A 17,222-nucleotide genomic window follows, 5' to 3' on the forward strand; every position below is an offset into this window, starting at 1 on the left:
CTGAACATAGCGGACAATGAGGACTACTGAGACCTCAAGAACAATGGCAATGGGTTTTTGATCCTACTGCACATATTGGCTTTGTGGGAGCCTAGGCAGTTTGGATGCTCACCTTACTAGACCTGGATGGAGGAGGGTGGTCCTTGGACTTCCCACAGGGCAGAGAACCCTGATTGCTCTTTGGGCTGACGAGGGAGGTGGACTTAATTGGGGGAGGGAAAGGGGAGGCAGAGGTGGGGAAGAGACAGAAATCTTTAATAAATTAAAAAAAAAAGGCACAGGGCAGGGCTGGGGAGGTGGCTCAGTGGTCCTGAGGTTCAATTCCCAGCAACCATATGGTGGCTCACAGCCATCTATAATGAGATCTAGTGCCCTCTTCTGGCCTGCAGGCAGATAGGCAGGCAGAATACTGTATACATAATAATAAATTTTAAAAAAAGGCACAGGGCAAAGAGTTAAAAATGCAAGCATATGAGTAGTAGGAAATTAAGTAGGCATGGTGGTGCACACCTGCCCTTGGGAGGCAGAAGCAGGTGGATCTTTGTGAGTTTGAGTCTGGTCTACAGAGTGAGTTACAGGACAGCCAGGAGTACACAAAAGAACCCTGTCTCAAAAAACAACAAATACGTAAGTAAAAAATAAATAAATCCTCTTTAAAACTGAGGGAGCCTCATATGTCATAGCTTTGTCTTTCTGAGATAAAGTCTCACTTTTGTAGTCCTGACTGAATTGGAACTCCAGAGGTGGACCAGGTTGTCCTTGAACTCTTGATCTTCCTGCTTCCACCTCCTAAAAGCTGGAGGAATTAGTGCCCACTCAGAAGGTTGTTGTTTGGTTGTCATCCTAGAGAACTGAACCAAGGCCCTCACATGCACTTGGCAGGCTCTACTACTGAAATAAATCCCCCATCCCCAAATATCCACAATTTCAGTATGTCAGGTTATATTTAAACACAGTGTGAGGGGTTACTAGAGATGGCTCAGTCATTAAGGAAGCCTACATGGCAACTCACAATGTCTGTAACTCCAGTTCTAGGCAATCTAACACACTCTTCTGATTTCCATGGGCACTAGGCACTCACATGGTAAACAGACATACATGCCAGAAAAACACTTACACACATAAAATAATCTAAACAACAGTGTAATAGCATTTCAATATTTTTTGTTTTTATCAAAATCTTGATGAATTACAAGTTTATTGTAGACATTTTCTACAATGAAGACCATACACTACCTAGATTCTACAAATATTTTTCAATATTTATTACATCTGTCCATCTTTAGCAACCTGACTTTCCTAGCTTAACACCAACTCACTTTATTTGACAAATTTAAAGTCAGAAGGACAATGAAATGACTCAGTGAAATTTGCCACCACCACTAACATTGTGAGTCTGATCCCAGAAAACTAGAAAGGAACCATTCCTGCATGGTGTCATCTATACACACACACACACACACACACACACGCACGCACGCACGCACGCACGCACGCACGCACGCACGCACGCATCCCTTCTATCTGAAACAAGATCTCACTGTGTAGCCCAAGATGGCCTGGAACTCACTCTGTGTGTTAGGAAGAAAGACATAATGGTTGGCAGATCTCTGTGAGGCCGGTCTGGTCTACAGAGTGAGTTCCAAGACAGGCTCCAAAGCTACAGAGAAACCCTATCTTGAAAACCAAAAATAAAAAATGAAACACAGACTACCAATCCAGCCGTTCTCTTAGGCCCTTGCTTACCCAGTCAAGCTTGTGCCAACCCCACACAAACTACGCAGACTCTGCTCCACCAGATTTAACTTAACTTAGAAAATAATCTCACCTCCCACCTCCACTTTTAAAGAAAACTGTTTTAGTTTATCCCTTCTTTTTGGTTTGTGGTTATGTATTTACCTGTAGAGTCCCTGAGTATTAGTCAGCACTATGACAACTACCTGCCCATTAAACCCAGCTCACTTTGCTCTTCAATCCTGTCAAAGTCTGGCCTCAGGTTTTTTGTTTGTCTGTTTGGCTGGTTTTCTGTAGCCGTGGCTGTCCTGAAACTCACTTTGTAGACCTGATTGACCTTGAACTCAGAGATCCATCTGCCTCTGCCCCCAGCTGAGAATATTTTTTTCTGTGTAGGGGAAAACACAAATGCAATCCTCACTGCACAAATTATGCAGTTGTGTTTCCTGCATTTGGGGAAATTAAAAAAAAAAGTCTGCACACCCCAAGTGCAACAGCTTAGCATTGCCTCTGAAAACACCTTCTTGATCATGGTAGCTCCCTGCCAGGTAAGTAAGAAACTTCTTGTAAGAAAATCTAATCACTCCTTACACAGAGCAAAAGCTGCATGACCTGGGTTTGTCACTCCATGACACTTCTTCCCCACCTTCCATCATGGCCCTTACTAGCTTGTCCTTGCCCCACTGCCATTGTCTCCTCACAGCCTGAAGGTCTATCTTCACCTGGCCTTATCCAGATCTCTCCATACTGTTCTCTAGGGGGACCTCTAGCCCAGATGTTAAAGGACACCCAGCTAGGCCCCTAACTACTGATGGTTCTCTGCCTCTCACACTTCAACTCGGGTGTCACACAGATGTCCTAGGTTATTTACAAGGTACTATGATAGTAAAAGGAATTTCTCCTTCCCAGCAACACTGTCCCATCTGCATTCCCCAGTCTCTAGTGTACTGCCAAAGACACCCTATAGAAAACCCTGTATCTAAACCAGACCTGGTGGCACATGCCTATAATCCTAGTATCCAGGAGGAGGCAGAAAGATCAGAAGCTTCAGGCCATCCTTAGCTATACAGGTGAGTTCAGGACTAGCCTGGGCTACATGAAACTCTGTCTCAAAGGAAAACCAAAAACCTTTGTCTCATTTGTCTCAGCTTAGGTGCTAGTTATGAACCAGCACCTCTAGATAGCAGAGCACAGAGTACACATCACTTGTGCACACAGAGCACAATGACTCATAACGGACAGCCAGTACTTCCGTGGGAACTCCTTCAGCCAGTAGCCTTTAAGACACAGCCCGCGTTGGGCACCAATTTGTTGGTGCACAAAAGAGTTCCATGGCCGGGTGGTGGTGGCGCACGCCTTTAATCCTAGCACTCAGGAGGCAGAGGCAGGCGGATCTCTGTGAGTTCGAGGCCAGCCTAGTCTACAAGAGGGACAGGCACCAAAGCTACAGAGAAACCCTGTCTCAAAAAACAAAACAAAAAAAAAAAAAAACAGCAACAACAAAAAAAAGAGTCCCACAACAGCCCTGAATGGAGTATAACAAAGATTTATTCATTTAGAGATAAACTTACAGAAAGAGTAGTGATCTGCAGTCCTCTGCATGTGCTGGGAACTGGAACAGAATCCAAGATCCAAGAGGCGCGCACATACTTTTTGTCTGCATTTATAGTACATGAGACCACGCCCAAAGTGGGCCCATATCTTAAAGGCTATTTCCTGATTCGTAATATTTTTGTTTTGTTTTGTATATATTGAAACCACTGAATTTATGCCAGATGACACAGAATTGACTTCATTATTTACTCAGGTTCAAGATATAATCAGGAATAGGCTTTGTCCCATATATATAAAACACACATCTGATCCCATATGGGTCTGTCATGTCCTCTAGCACAAGGTAATGCAGAAACTGGTGTATTATTGACTGGAAATGTGCTGAAGGCTTCAGAGTTTCATTAAAAAAATCATGTCAATAGCAAAAGTTTAAAAAAGGACTTTTCTATTATATGGCAACAAGCTAAGGAGATTATAAAGAAAAGTTTTACTTGCTCTTTCTATAACCAAATACCACTACTGCAGGGAGTAACCCAAAGGGTACTCAAAGGAATAAAATCTGGCAGATGGATATGTTCCATTTTACAGAATTTGGAAAATTAAAATATGTACACCATACCATTGACACCTATTCAGGTTTTCAATGGGCAACTGCTTTGAGTTGGGAAAAGGCTGATTCACTAATCACATATTTACTAGAAATCATGGCCATTGTGGGTATACCTGCACAAATAAAGACAGATGATGGTTCCGCATATGTCTCTAAGAAAATGAAACCGTTTTTTGCTTATTATAATATAAAGCATCTTACAGGAATACTTAACAATCCTACGGGTCAGGCAGTTTAGAAAGATCAAATTGAACTATAATGGATATGTTAAACAAACCCCCAGAATATATTGCATGGTGCTTAGGATAGGATAACTATTGAAACATTTGGCATATGTTGTTTGATGCTGTTCATGCTGGTTGTAATTCTAATTTTTATATATTTTTTGCCCCTTCTTTCCGTGGACAATACACAATATTTGTTCTATTGTATATAGTTTTGTATTAGGCTTAGAACTTTCTTGTTTAGACAAAAGGAGAAAGTATTGTTGGAATTCCTTCAGCCAATAGCCTTTAAGATACCAGCCCACTTTGGGCAAGATCTCATATACTATAAATGCAGATAAAATTTGTGCACGAGATTCCTGGCTGCTGGATTCAGTTCCAGTTCCCAGCAAACACAGTTGGATCCCTACTCTTTCTGTGAGGTTATCCCTAAATAAACAAACATTTCTTATATTCCATTCCGGGCTATTGTGGAACTCCTTTGTACACCAACACAGTATAGTATGTATGGGAAATAGTCTTACACCCATTGCCTTTTCCTGGTTGTAACATGTTTGTCACCAGAAGGAGAAAGGTAGAAGGTTCATGGGACTCTGTTTTTCCTTTGTGATTTCCTGTGAGTCTATAATTATCTCTGAAAAAAAAAAAACATTTTGTGGGGGGCTGGAAAGATGGCTCAGAGGTTAAGAGCACTGGCTGCTCTTCCAGAGGTCCTGAGTTCAATTCCCAGCACCCACATGGTGGCTCACAACTATCTGTACTGAGATCTGGCGCCCTCCTCTGGCGTGCGGGCATACATGGAGGCAGAACGTTGTATACATAATAAATAAATAAATCTTTAAAAAAAAAAGAAAAAAATTTTGTGGCCAGGCAGTGGCAGTGTACATCTTTAATCCATAACTCAGGAGGCAAAGACAGGCAGGTCTCTGTGGGTTTGAGGCCAGGATGGTCTACAGAGCGAGTAGCAAAAGCTACACAGAGAAACCCTGTCTTGGAAAAAAAAAATTGTGTATGTTTTTTGTTGTTGTTGTTCAAAGTAAGGCTATTAGCATGTTCTGCACTTGGCTTTTCCACTAAGCACCACATCTCAGAGCAGTCTACATTTATCTCCACATACCGTACACAAGGCTCTATAATTAGGTTGTACCACAATGTATCCAAGTCCTGGTGTGCACCCTGCTGCTAACAGCCTTGCAAGTTCACTGGCACACAGGGCATCTCATGAATGTGTCACTACCCAAACATTTAGTAAAAACTCCATCTAGCCAGGAGGAGGTGGCCTTTAATTCCAGCACTCAGGGGGCTGAGGCAAGCGGATCTCTGTGAGTTCGAGGCCGGTCTGGTCTACAGAGCTAGTTCCAGGACAGCTAGAGCTGTTACACTGAGAAACCCTGTCTCGAAAAACCAAAACCAAAACAAAACAAACAAAAACCTCCATCTAGTCCACACCAACATACCATGGTCACTTTTTGGGTTTTTGGGGTTTTTTTTTAATGTTTATTGGTGTTTTGCCTGTGTGTATGTCTGTGTGAGGGTGTTGGGTTCCCCTGGAACTGGAGTTACAGACAGGTGGGAGCTGCCATGTGGGTGGGTGCTAGGAGTTGAACCAGGGACCCCTGGAAGAGCAGTGCTCTTAATTGCTGAGCCATCTCTCCAGCCCCACTTTTTGTTTTCTTGGTTTTGGTTTTAGTTTTTCAAGACAGGGTTTCTCTGTGTAGCTTTGGTGTCTGTCCTGGAACTAGCTCTTGTAGACCAGGCTGGCCTTGAACTCACAGAGATCCACCTGCCTCTGCCTCTCCGGGGCTGGATTAAAGGTGAGCACTACCCAGCTCATCTTTTTCCATAAACAAAATGCTAGGGTTGTTGATACTTTCATTGATGACTCTAATTGTAAATTTTCTTTAATTTTTTTTATGTGCATTAAGTGTTTTGCCTGTATCTATGAATACTATATGCATGTTTGGTGCCCTTGGGGGTCAGAAGAGAGCATGGGATCCCTTGGACCTGGAGTTACATGACAACTGTGAGCCACCAAGTGGATGCTGAGAACCAAATCTAGGTCCTCTGCAAGGGCAGCAAGTGCTCTTAACTACTGAGGTAATTAAATTAATTAATTGGCCCTATAACTGTAAATTCTCTTCCCAAACCTAGCCAGTTCCTCAATCCAGAAATTCAAGTGTAGACTGTTCTTTCATGATTCCACATCCTACCAACTCTCAAAGCCCACCAAAGACACCATCAGAACACAGGCAGAGCATTCCGAGCATGTGCAGCACAATGCTCTTCACTGTCCTTTTCCCCACCTACCTCCCACAGGACACTAAAGGAAAGCTCTTGGAATAATACAGTTTAGTAGCAGGAGTGTGACACACTCCTGCAATCTGAGCTATTCCGGAGACAAGAGCATCAAGAGTTCAAAGTCAGTCTGGGCTTTAAAAAAGGCCACATCTCAAAAAAAAAAAAAAAAAAAAAAGCCCCAAGTTCATTACTGTACTTTACTTCTGAGAAAGTCCACCAGTGGCTTCCCAAGACATTTAAAAGAAAACCTACTTCCTTGCTGCCCTAAAAGAGCCTCCCTGCACACTGGTCCTCCTCAAGGCCACAGGCTTTTGTGGGTTATCAAACTAGCTTATATACTCTTTACTCAGACATAGTGCTTGCTGTTTTCTCTGTCCACAGTGTATATTCATTCCAGTCCTCCACAGAGTTGGTTCCTTTTCATCCTGGAGTCTTGGCTTAAATGACACATTCTGGGACCTTCCCTTATCACCTTAAATTGCCACAATGCCTGTCTTGACCTCTACTTCTACTGGTCACTTAAATAGGGACTTCGTTGTCTCTTGGTCCTTACTCTATGAACATATGGAACTAGTTCACTAAATAGCTGGATGGAAGATGAACAAAGTAGCCAAGTGTAAAGAGAATATTTCATGAAAACTGCAGAGATCAGTTGCATCAGAACTCTTCAGAACTGTTCCAAAGACAAAGCAGAATGAGTTGGACCTGGTGGCACACATCTGAATCCCAGCACCTGGGAAACAGGCAGAAAGGTGGTGAGTTCCAGGCTGTCTGGGCTACAGAAGGCCCTGTCTCAAAACAAGCAATTAAAGAAACAAACAAACAAATGAAGCAACAGAAGGGAGGGAGCTGGGTGGTGGTGGTGCACACCTTTAATCCCAGAATTTGGGTGGCTGAGGCAGGTGGATCTCTGTGAGTTCAAGGCCAGCCTGGTCTATAGACTAGGCAGTTCTAGGATAGCCAGGGCTACAAAGAGAAACCCAGTCTGGGGTGGAAGGTGGGGGAGAAGAATCCAAACAGGAAATTACTGCTACAAACACTCATTGAAACAAGACAGGGATTAAAGCACAACAGTGAGAAAAATACAGATGTTCAAAAAGAACCTGAAACCACAAGGGACACCCCAAGGAGTACAACATTGCAGTTCCTACATCAACACATCTCCCTGGTTAGAAGAAACTGAGGGAGGGCTTTTAGCAGTACGCGTCCAAACAGGAGACTCAGATAAGTAGGAATTAGCTTCATCAACTAAACTCTAACAAGCTAAAATATCCTTTCAGAGATCAGCTATTTAAAAATTTGTTATCTCCCGAGATGTTACCCAGGAGGGAGAAAGCATCCTGAATTCCCATTCTGACTCCCTGTTCAATCAGCGTCTGTTAGGTGACAGGCATTCAGTCTAGTACAAAGCCAGTATAGTGAAATTCATTACCTTTCACCTTTCACAGCACGGGGAGAAACCAGCTCCCATCAGCCACCCAAGAGAAGTGAGATATTACTATAGCACACTGAGACAGAAACAGCAGCTGACAACCTCTGGTGCCACAGCTGTGCCAAGAGCTTACCTGTAGTATGTCATCTGCTCTCAGTGAACTAAGAGACAGGTGCTAGGGGGTACAAAGATGTGGCCCTGAACAGAGAACTGGCCCCAGACCACAGAGCTAGATTCCGAAGCCAGACTGATGCCTATGAAGTTCACTATTCTGCACCAAGTGCCCCAGGCTCCTGGAGGAAGACCAGCACCTGCCTCTGGTAGTCCTGGCTTAGACACAGGTGGACACTTCATGGAATAAACATGCTCGTGCAAACATATGTACACACAGAGAGGCTCATGGGAATCATTTAAAGCATCTTCACTCAAGCTGAGGGGCCATTCACAAGAAAACCTCCGTGGACTATGCTTGGCCAGAACATTAGACACAAATACTTCATGTAAGGGAAGCTGGAGAGATGGCTCAGCAGTTAAGAGCATTGGCAGCTCTTCCGGAGATCCTGAGTTCAATTTCCAGCAACCACATGGTGGCTCACAGTCATTTATAATGGGATAATATGTCCTCTTCTGGAATGCAGGTATACATGCAGATAGAGCACCATATACATAAAATAAATACAACTTCTTAAAAAATTCATGTGAAACAACATTCTTTCCAAGACATACCTTACAACTACCAGTTGGCCCTGGTTCAAACCATTATGGGACTAGCAAAGCTTGGATATCATCAAGATATAAGACAATAGTATATGAAATTGTCAAAATATACATAAAAGATATTTTTAAGGGGTGCAAGAAAAAGTAGTCCACTATTACTGTACTTTTGCTTTAAAAGTATCTGCTGATGGTGGTGGCACACGTCTTTAATCCTAGCACTCACTTCGGAGGCAGAGGCAGGCGGATCTCTGTGAGTTCAAGGCTAGCCTGGTCTACAAAGCAAGTTTCAGGACAGTCAGAGATATACAGAGGAATCCTGTCATGAGAGAAAAACAACAGAAAACTACCAAACGGTTCAAGGAATGCTCCTGAGAGCCTTTCCTGAAACAGTGTACACTGCTGACCCTTCACTTATCCAGCCCTGGGCAAGAGGGCAAAATGCCACACCCTTCCTGCTGCAATTCAAGTAGAGAAACCCTGCTCAACAGCTTCTCCCTTCCTGAGACAGCTTCTCCCTTCCTGAAAACCAGAGGAGGCTATGCCAAACAGTACCAAGAAGGTAACTCCTTATTTGAGCTAAGTCCTCCCTTCCCCCATGGGAACTGTTCACTTTGAAACTGCCAAGAGATTTCAGATTCTGTAAACTTGGGACGCAGCCTCCAGTCAAGCCGGAACCCTATATCTCATGTATAATCCTGGGATTATTCAACAGAAAATATTTCATTGAGATAATCTGCCTCAGTCACCACAGTCATGAGGCACCTCAGATTCCCAAGGAAGCCCTCTACTCAAAGACTGGTATCTCTTGCCTTCTCACCAAACATGTCCCAGCAACCCTAGCTCCAAAATGCCGAGTTGTCCTCTCTTACTCTCACCATTCCACAGCCCAAAAAGTTCATTATGTTACAAAATTAACTTGACAACACATTAAACTTGTAGAACTAAAAAGCAAATTTATAAATTTCTTGTTGGGACAAAACCTGGCAAGGTTGAGAGTACCTCATTTTCTTTTTTTGAATTTTTATCAGTGAAATCTCTTAGGAAGCCTTGAGAGAGTGGTGAGGCAGCTCAGCATGTGAAGTTGCTGCTATCGGCAAAGCCTAATGAGCCCAGTTTGATACCCAGCTTACCTGGTGGATGGTGTGTGCGTGTGTGGCAGGATGGAGGAAGGAAGGGAGAGGGAAAGGGGAAGAGGGAAAGAGACAGAAAGAGGGGGAAAGAAAATGCACAACTTTCTTCTTGTAAACACCTGGGAAGTTTGTATGGTTCTGTTTACTGTTTGAGATGAGACCTCACTCTGCTGCCCAGGCTTCTCTGGGATTCCTGGGATCCAAGGCCTCCTCCCTCTTCGCTATGACAAGTGGCTGAGACTACAGCACCCAGCTGACAGCCCCCAGTTGAAGATTATGGAGAAAAATGTGGGTTTGCTGGGACAAAACACACCCAGGTACTATCTAGAAGACAAAGCTTCCTCACATGGTGTTCTGTCTAGAAAACTCGTTCTAAAGCACTTGTGGTAATAGAGCAGAGGCGTGTTTTTATTTCTCTCTCTTTCTTAACTACCTATTCAATAAACTATTTCCACAACTGACAGTCTAACAACTGATTTCTTCCCTTACAAATGGATTCAACACACCCAAATCAGCAGGTTTCAAAATCAGTCACTATTAACAACCGCAAGGCCTTAAGCTGACAATGAGCATTGTTACCAGTAGATCTGGGAAATACAGGGAAGAGGGTTGTAGGTCTGAACAGAACTCTAACCAAAAGTCACGAGAACACGAACCACGGAAGGTGTGTTCCAGTTCATCTGGAGCGCACTAAATCAACTGGCTCTTTGCACAACACCCCCTCCAAATATTGACAATACTCAACTTCAATAACTCAACCTGACTACCAGCTAAAGCCTACCCTGTTGGTCCAACAGAGTAGAAAGAGAAATTTTTCGACAGAGAAAACTGTCTAAGCACTGGATTTAATCCAGAGATGAAGAACACCACCCCAATCTTAAGAGGGCGAAAAGAACCTTTCGATTCCTTGAGGACCTCCAGGAAAGGCAGCCAGCCACTTCCAGAGAATCAGGAAGAGCAGATGGCAGGGGCTCCCTGCCCCTCCCCCATTCGGAAGCTCCGTTGAGCACTGTCCAATCGAAATACGATGCCAGCCGTATAAGCCATTTTAAATTACCAAATAGCCATACTGAAAAAGTGAAAAGAAACCGGCCAGAGCGGTTCATTCTAACACGGCAACAACAGGTATTACCTCAATTAACTAAGTAACACACTACTAACACACGTTGATTTAAGTATAGGAGTTTACCAAGGAGATCTTTTTCGTTATTTCTCCCAAGTCACACTTGAAAATTGAAACCAGAGCTAAGCGGTGGTGGTTCACGCCCTTAGTCCCAGCACTCGGGAGGCAGAAGCAGGTGATCTCTGAGCCTGAGGCCAGCCTGGTCTACAGAGTGAGTTCCAGGGCACTCTCTGGGGGGGAGGTGGGGGCAGAAGTATAACTCAATTAAGTCTTACCACATTCAAGTGCTGGACGGCCCCACGGCACCAGTAACCACCTTAGCGGACAGCACAGGTTTAGTTTCACCAAACTCCCTTCGTGTTAAATACCTTTACCCTGTTTGATCCCTTAACATCTAGGGACCCGAAAACGCCCAACCCCGAATAAATTCACCCAATCAGAACAAATGCACCACCCCTTGGGCCCAGCCAGGACCTTCCAGCCTGACCACACCCCTGCGCTGACCACCCCTTAACCGGAAATTCCCGCTAATGGGAACTGACAGGTCTCCATTCTTTAAGGGTGGGGAAAGAAAAACCAAGAACCCCCTTGTAGTCCCGGCACCTCCGCTGAACCCCGGAAACCGGTCGCCACCCATATGCGGGTGCGACGGGCGCAAAACCCGCTGGGAGGAACCCGACACCGGCAAGCGCGCACTCGACAGGCATCGTGCGCGCCCCCAAAGCGAGACACTTATTAACCCGATCCCCCGCGACCACCTAGCACGCGGAATGTGAAACCACCAAAAGCGACTGCGCGGACGTCGGCCAAGCTATCCGGGAGGCAAGGGCCGCACCGCGCCGCCCGCTAGCGACCCCGGAGGATCCCCGAGCAGCCAGCTTCCGGGGCCCGCGCCCCTCCCCCGCCTGGAGTCCGTTAACGGCCGCGCGTGAGCACGAGGCGGCGGCGCGCGCGCGACCAGGAAAGCGCGATCCTCCCCGCGATCCCCGCGCGTCCCCTTCCCTCACCTGCGGGGCACCACCCGGGACGCGGACTCTGCGGGACTCGGAGGCGACAGCCGGACGTGCGCTCACCCGCTCTCGCTCGCACAGCCTGGCAGCTTCCCTGGGCGACCCGAGGCGGCTGCCAACCCGCGACGCTCAGGGCGGCGCCCTCTGGCGGCGGGAGGTCTCGCGCACCGCCCCGCAAACGCCACCATTGGCTGGGCCGCCAGCGTCAGACCCGGGCTGGAGGCGCCACGTCGGGGCCTTGGGGCTGCGGAAGCGGTAGCGATGGGCGGATGCCCGGGCGACTGCGCGGAAGGGGAGCCCAGTGTCCTCGGCTTCTCCCTCGCAGTTTGGAGACCAGAACGGGACTGGGAGACGACCTAGATTTTTCTGGGCACCAGGGTGTCACTCTCCTCGCAATCTGTTCCCTGCAATAACTTATCCCATGCGTCACTCTTCTCCCCTTAAAAACAAACATATGGCCGTGCCCTTTCAAATGAATGGCAGACATAGGGACCCTGAGAGGTGATGTAAACTTATCCAGGCGCTCGGGTGTCACTCTTCCAAAAACCTCTTCTCGTTGAGTTGTACTCTGCACGCAGTCACTATTTGTAATCATCTTGAAAACAGGATGCACTGGATCTCAGAGACAACACTATATAGTCAGTTTCGTTCTCCCTGGCCTTCAGATCTCATCTTAGATGTCACTGTATTCACCTGTTTCAATGGCCAGATGTCCATAGGGGCCTGCATTGTGTCAAGGCACAGCAGTACCTACGACAGGGGATGCAGAATGGGAGTGGGGATCCACAAGCCTGCAAAGACTGGAAAAACTAGAGCAGGGTGTGTGAGAGCGCCATTTTAAAGGGAAAGAATTTAGGAAGGATTCTGAGAAGTGACACCCATTCAAAACAGGAGGGAGAGTGTTCCCAGGCATGGGGAAGCAAAGATCCTGAAGCTGGACTCGCATAGCCGAGGTACAGAGGAGTGTGTATGTGTGTAGAAAGCTCAAAGCCAGTGAGCCACTACATGAAATTTGAAGTTCCTTCTCTGAGAAGGAAATTCAAGAGTCTATTTTATAGTTTTGGTTTCTTTGTGCTCCTGTGCAGATAATGGTATGCAGAAGAGACTAGCAGAAAAGTGAAAGGAGCTGAGGATGGAGCTCAGTTGGCAAAGTGCATGCACAAAGCCTTGGTTTGATCCCCAGCACCAAAGAAACCGGGTGCGGTAGCATACTCGTGTAATAGCAGCACGGGGTGAGGCGGAAGATGGGGAGTTTCAGGACTTGTTTGTCTGTGAAGCTGGAGATGCCAAGGTATAGGCCCACGAGGGGAGGAAAGAACTTACATTAGAAAACCCTGAGATGGGGCTGGAGAGATGGCTCAGTGGTAAAGAGCATTGCCTGCTCTTCCAAAGGTCCTGAGTTCAATTCCCAGCAACCACATGGTGGCTCACAACCATCTGTAATGAGGTCTGGTGTCCTCTTCTGGCCAGCAAGCATACACACAGACAGAATATTGTATACATAATAAATAAATAAATAAATATTAAAAAAAGACTTGTTTCTATGGAAACGTTAGTAAAGAGCTATGGAAACGTTAGTAAAGAGCCCTCACCCCCTTTCAGAGAGGCCGCTTGCACCCCTGGGCCATGGTCTTCCTCCCACTCCCCTTCTGCATCTCTTTGACAGAGATCTGTATCACCACACCTCTCTGACTCCTCTGCTTTCTGATTTCCCTCATGGGAGCCCTAGTGATTGCATCCAAAGATGTCCTCAGTCACACTTGGAGAGTCCCAGGGATTTTCCAGAAGGTAGCAATAGTCACAGGTTCCTGGGGATAGAGAGCAGATCTGTTTGGAAGCCCATCATTATACCTACTGTAAAAGGAAGGGGGGGGATGCTGAGCATGGATGGACCTTTTCTTGCCTTAGAAAATACTATGTTGGCCAGGCGATGGGATGGTGGCGCACACCTTTAATCCCAGCACTCGGGAGGCAGAGGCAGGCGGATCTCTGTGAGTTCGAGACCAGCCTGGTCTACAGAGCTAGTTCCAGGACAGGCTCCAAAGCCACAGAGAAACCCTGTCTCGAAAAACCAAATAAATAAATAAATAAAAAGAAAATACTATGTTATCTAAGAGTTTCTGCTTCCTTTGACTTCTATAATAGTGGTAAAAAGTTTTCTGTTTCTTCCCTGGGTGCTGCACCAGACAGGTGGGTGCATTTGCTGAGAAACCATTTTATATCCCTGCTTCCCAAGTGTCAGTACCAAAAGCATGTACCATCACATCCAGCCCTTATTCTGTCTTCTGCCTTCTGGGACCTTGCATTGGTCTGCGGCGCATACTATAATATTATATTATCTCTATGAGGTCCAGGTCAGCTTAGTCTATGTAGAGAGTTCTAGTCAGGACAACAGAGTAAGACCCTGTCTCAAAACGACATCAACTGCCCACATGCTGGCAGCCTGAAGGTCAGTTTATACCTGTAACTAGATGCAGACTAGCCGCTAGTCAACATAAGAAGCAGAGTCCCAACTGGGTATTGGTAGCATACACCTTTAGTCCCAGCACTCAGGAGGCAGAGGCAGGAGGATCTCTGTGAATTCAAGGCCAGCCTACTCTACAGAGTGAGTTTCAAGACAGCCGGAGCTACACAGAGAAACCATGTCTTAGAGAAAAAAAAAGATTTTTTTTTGTGTATGGATGTTTTTGCCTGCATGTATATCTGTGCACTACATGTGTGCAGTGCCCACGAAAGTCAGAAGAGGGCACAGACCTTCTGGAAGTGGTTGTGGTCCTGAGCTGCTATGTGAGTGGGAATCAAACTCAGGTCCTCAGCCACATGTTCTTAACTGCTAAGCCGGCACTGGCCCTTTTCTGGTGCTTTGGCTCTGCTCACTGTGTAGTCCTGCTTTGCCTGGAATTCATCACATACCAGACCATGTCTCAACACACAGAGGTCCCCTGCCTCACACTTCCAAGTGCTGGGATCAAAGGCATGGACTACCTTGCCTGGTCTTTTTCTGTTTATCTTTTTTTTTTTATTTGTTTATTATGTATACAATATTCTGTCTGCAAACCAGAAGAGGGCGCCAGATCTCATTACAGATGGTTGTGAGCCACCATGTGGTTGCTGGGAATTGAACTCAGGACCTTTGGAGGAGCAGGCAATGCTCTTAACCACTGAGCCATCTCTCCAGCCCCCCTTTTTCTGGTTTTTGAAATAGGATCTTAATATGCAGCTGTCAAGCTTCAAATTTTTGGCAGTCCTCCTGCCTCTGTGCCTCTTTAGTTCTGAATTTACAAATGACTGCATCACCACACCCAGCTTCAAGCATTTTATTTATTTATTTATTTATTTATTTATTTATTTATTTATTGTCTTTCGAGAAGGGGTTTCTCCGTAGCCTGTCCTGGAACTAGCTCTTGTAGTCCAGGCTGGCCTTGAACTCACAGAGATCTACCTGCCTCTGCCTCCCGTGTGCTGGGATTAAAGGCGTGTGCCACCACTGCCCTGTTCAAACATTTTTAAAAAAGCCTCTATGGAATTGGAACCCAGGACTTGGTCCCCCCAAAAAAATCACACAATTATTAGTAACATATTTATGGTTAAGAGATCAGTCTGAGGGGATAAAAGGATGGTTTAGCAGTTAGTGGCACTTGCTGCTCTTTCCTGAAGACCCAAGTTCAGTTTCCAGCATCTATATTATAATAGGAGACTCAAACTGTCATTAACACCAGCTCTAAGGAACCTGATACATCTGGGCACTGCAGGCACCTGTACATACATACTCACATGTAGGCACATACCTATGCATAACTAAGAATAATATATGGGTGGTGGTGGTCAGAGGCAGTGGATCTCTGTGAGTTCAAGGCCAGCCTGGTCTACAGAGTGAGTTCCAGGACAGCCTCCAAAGCTACACAGAGAAACTTTGTCTTAGGTAGATAGATAGATAGATAGATAGATAGATAGATAGATAGATAGATAGATAGATAGATAGATAAAAATCTAAAAACTAAAAGAATTTAAAAGAATAAAAAAATAAAAATAAAAATCTGGGGCTGGAGAGATGGCTCAGCGGTTAAGAGCATTGCCTGCTCTTCCCAAGGTCCTGAGTTCAATTCCCAGCAACCACATGGTGGCTCACAACCATCTGTAATGAGGTCCGGTGCCCTCTTCTGGCCTGTAGGCATACACGTAGAAATTGTATACATAATAAATAAATAAATATTTAAAAAAATAAAAAATAAAAATCTTAAAAAATGAGGCCAGTGTGAGAAGTGGCCAGCCCATGAAGAAGCACACCAAAGAGGCATAGGATCTGAAAAAATCCAGGGGACAATGACCACAAGAAAGAAGGTAAAGACAATGTTGCGGGGGAGAAACCTTTCAGGAAGCCAAAGTCAAGCACAGTTCAGCCTGCCTACACACAAAAGATGCCATTCTGAGAAGAACTTTCTCCAGAGTCAAGGAAAAAGGAGCAGCCTCAGAAGGACAGCGTCCTGACGGCAAGAAGAGCCAATAAAAGCATGGACAGTGGAACAACTTTGCACACTGAGGAGCTGTGTGTTAGCCTTACAGCACTTTCGAAAGTGATTTGTTTTTTCTGAGACAGGGTCTCTCTCTATGTCCTGACCAGTCTGGAACTCACTCTGTAGACCAACCTGACCTCAGGAGCCAGAAGGGAGCACTGGATCCCCTGAATCTAAAGTGATTGCGAGTAATTGTGACCTCCCCGGGGCCACATGGTTGCTGTGGACAGATGGTCCTCTGGAAGAGCAATAATCACTCTCAGCTGCCGAGCTTCTCTCTGGCCCAAGACTCCTCATTTTTAGTTATGTGTATGTGTGTGTCTATGTGTGTGTGTGCACATGTGTGGGAGTGACAGTGGAGGCAAGAAGGGGTCATCAGAGCTATGTGGAGTTGTTATGGAAAATGGTGGAAGTTCTGAGTATGTCAAGTCCTGAGTAAATGTGTCTTGTTAAGAAGAGCTAGCCATGTCAATGACCTTTAGGCTCATCGGGAAAAATGACAAAACGCCTCCTCTGAGGGTGAGGTTCCATGTGCTGATATTAATAGTGTGTATAGGTATTGTCTGCCATAGAGTTCAACCCCTGGATATTTACAGCCTGAAGACTGCTCCCCTAAAGAGTCCCATCATACTAAGATGAACTAAACCTGCCTCCTTGTTCAGCCGTGTGCAAGGAACATGCTGACTTTCCCAGGCACTGAGGTTCCTCCATCATAGAGCTCCAACCACCTGATCCTGCCTTTCCCGTGTGTCTAGGTCTTTTCTGCATTCCCTTCATTCCCCAGTAAGGTTCATCTCTGGAGACATGCTGGATGTAGTAGACTCTGGTTCAGATGGCATGGGTGTTGAAGACTGAACACAGGGCTTTGGAAGAGCA

General features: G+C 45.6%; 1 protein-coding gene and 1 non-coding gene across 4 annotated transcripts in view; both read right to left on the minus strand.

Moving 5' to 3' along the window:
• Positions 1–11,975, minus strand: part of Zc3h7a (zinc finger CCCH-type containing 7A) — a 46,200-nt gene extending 34,225 nt beyond the window's left edge. Inside the window, exon 1 of one of the 3 annotated variants that reach the window (XM_050136248.1) lies at positions 11,830–11,975. The gene's annotated coding sequence lies outside the window, so the exon portion shown is untranslated. Of the gene's footprint in view, positions 1–11,097; positions 11,733–11,829 lie in introns of those variants that run through there. The other 2 variants (XM_050136231.1, XM_050136240.1) reach the window with 2 other exon arrangements.
• Positions 2,129–2,290, minus strand: LOC126498734 (U1 spliceosomal RNA). Its single transcript, XR_007590885.1, has one exon. It is a non-coding gene; the product is annotated as a U1 spliceosomal RNA (small nuclear RNA).
• Positions 11,976–17,222: the final 5,247 nt, after the last annotated feature.

The sequence above is a fragment of the Alexandromys fortis genome, unplaced genomic scaffold (genome assembly GCF_014885135.2).
Source record: "Alexandromys fortis isolate MF-2015 unplaced genomic scaffold, M_Fortis_MF-2015_v1.1 scaffold_29, whole genome shotgun sequence".
In the NCBI taxonomy this organism is placed as follows: Eukaryota; Metazoa; Chordata; class Mammalia; order Rodentia; family Cricetidae; genus Alexandromys; species Alexandromys fortis.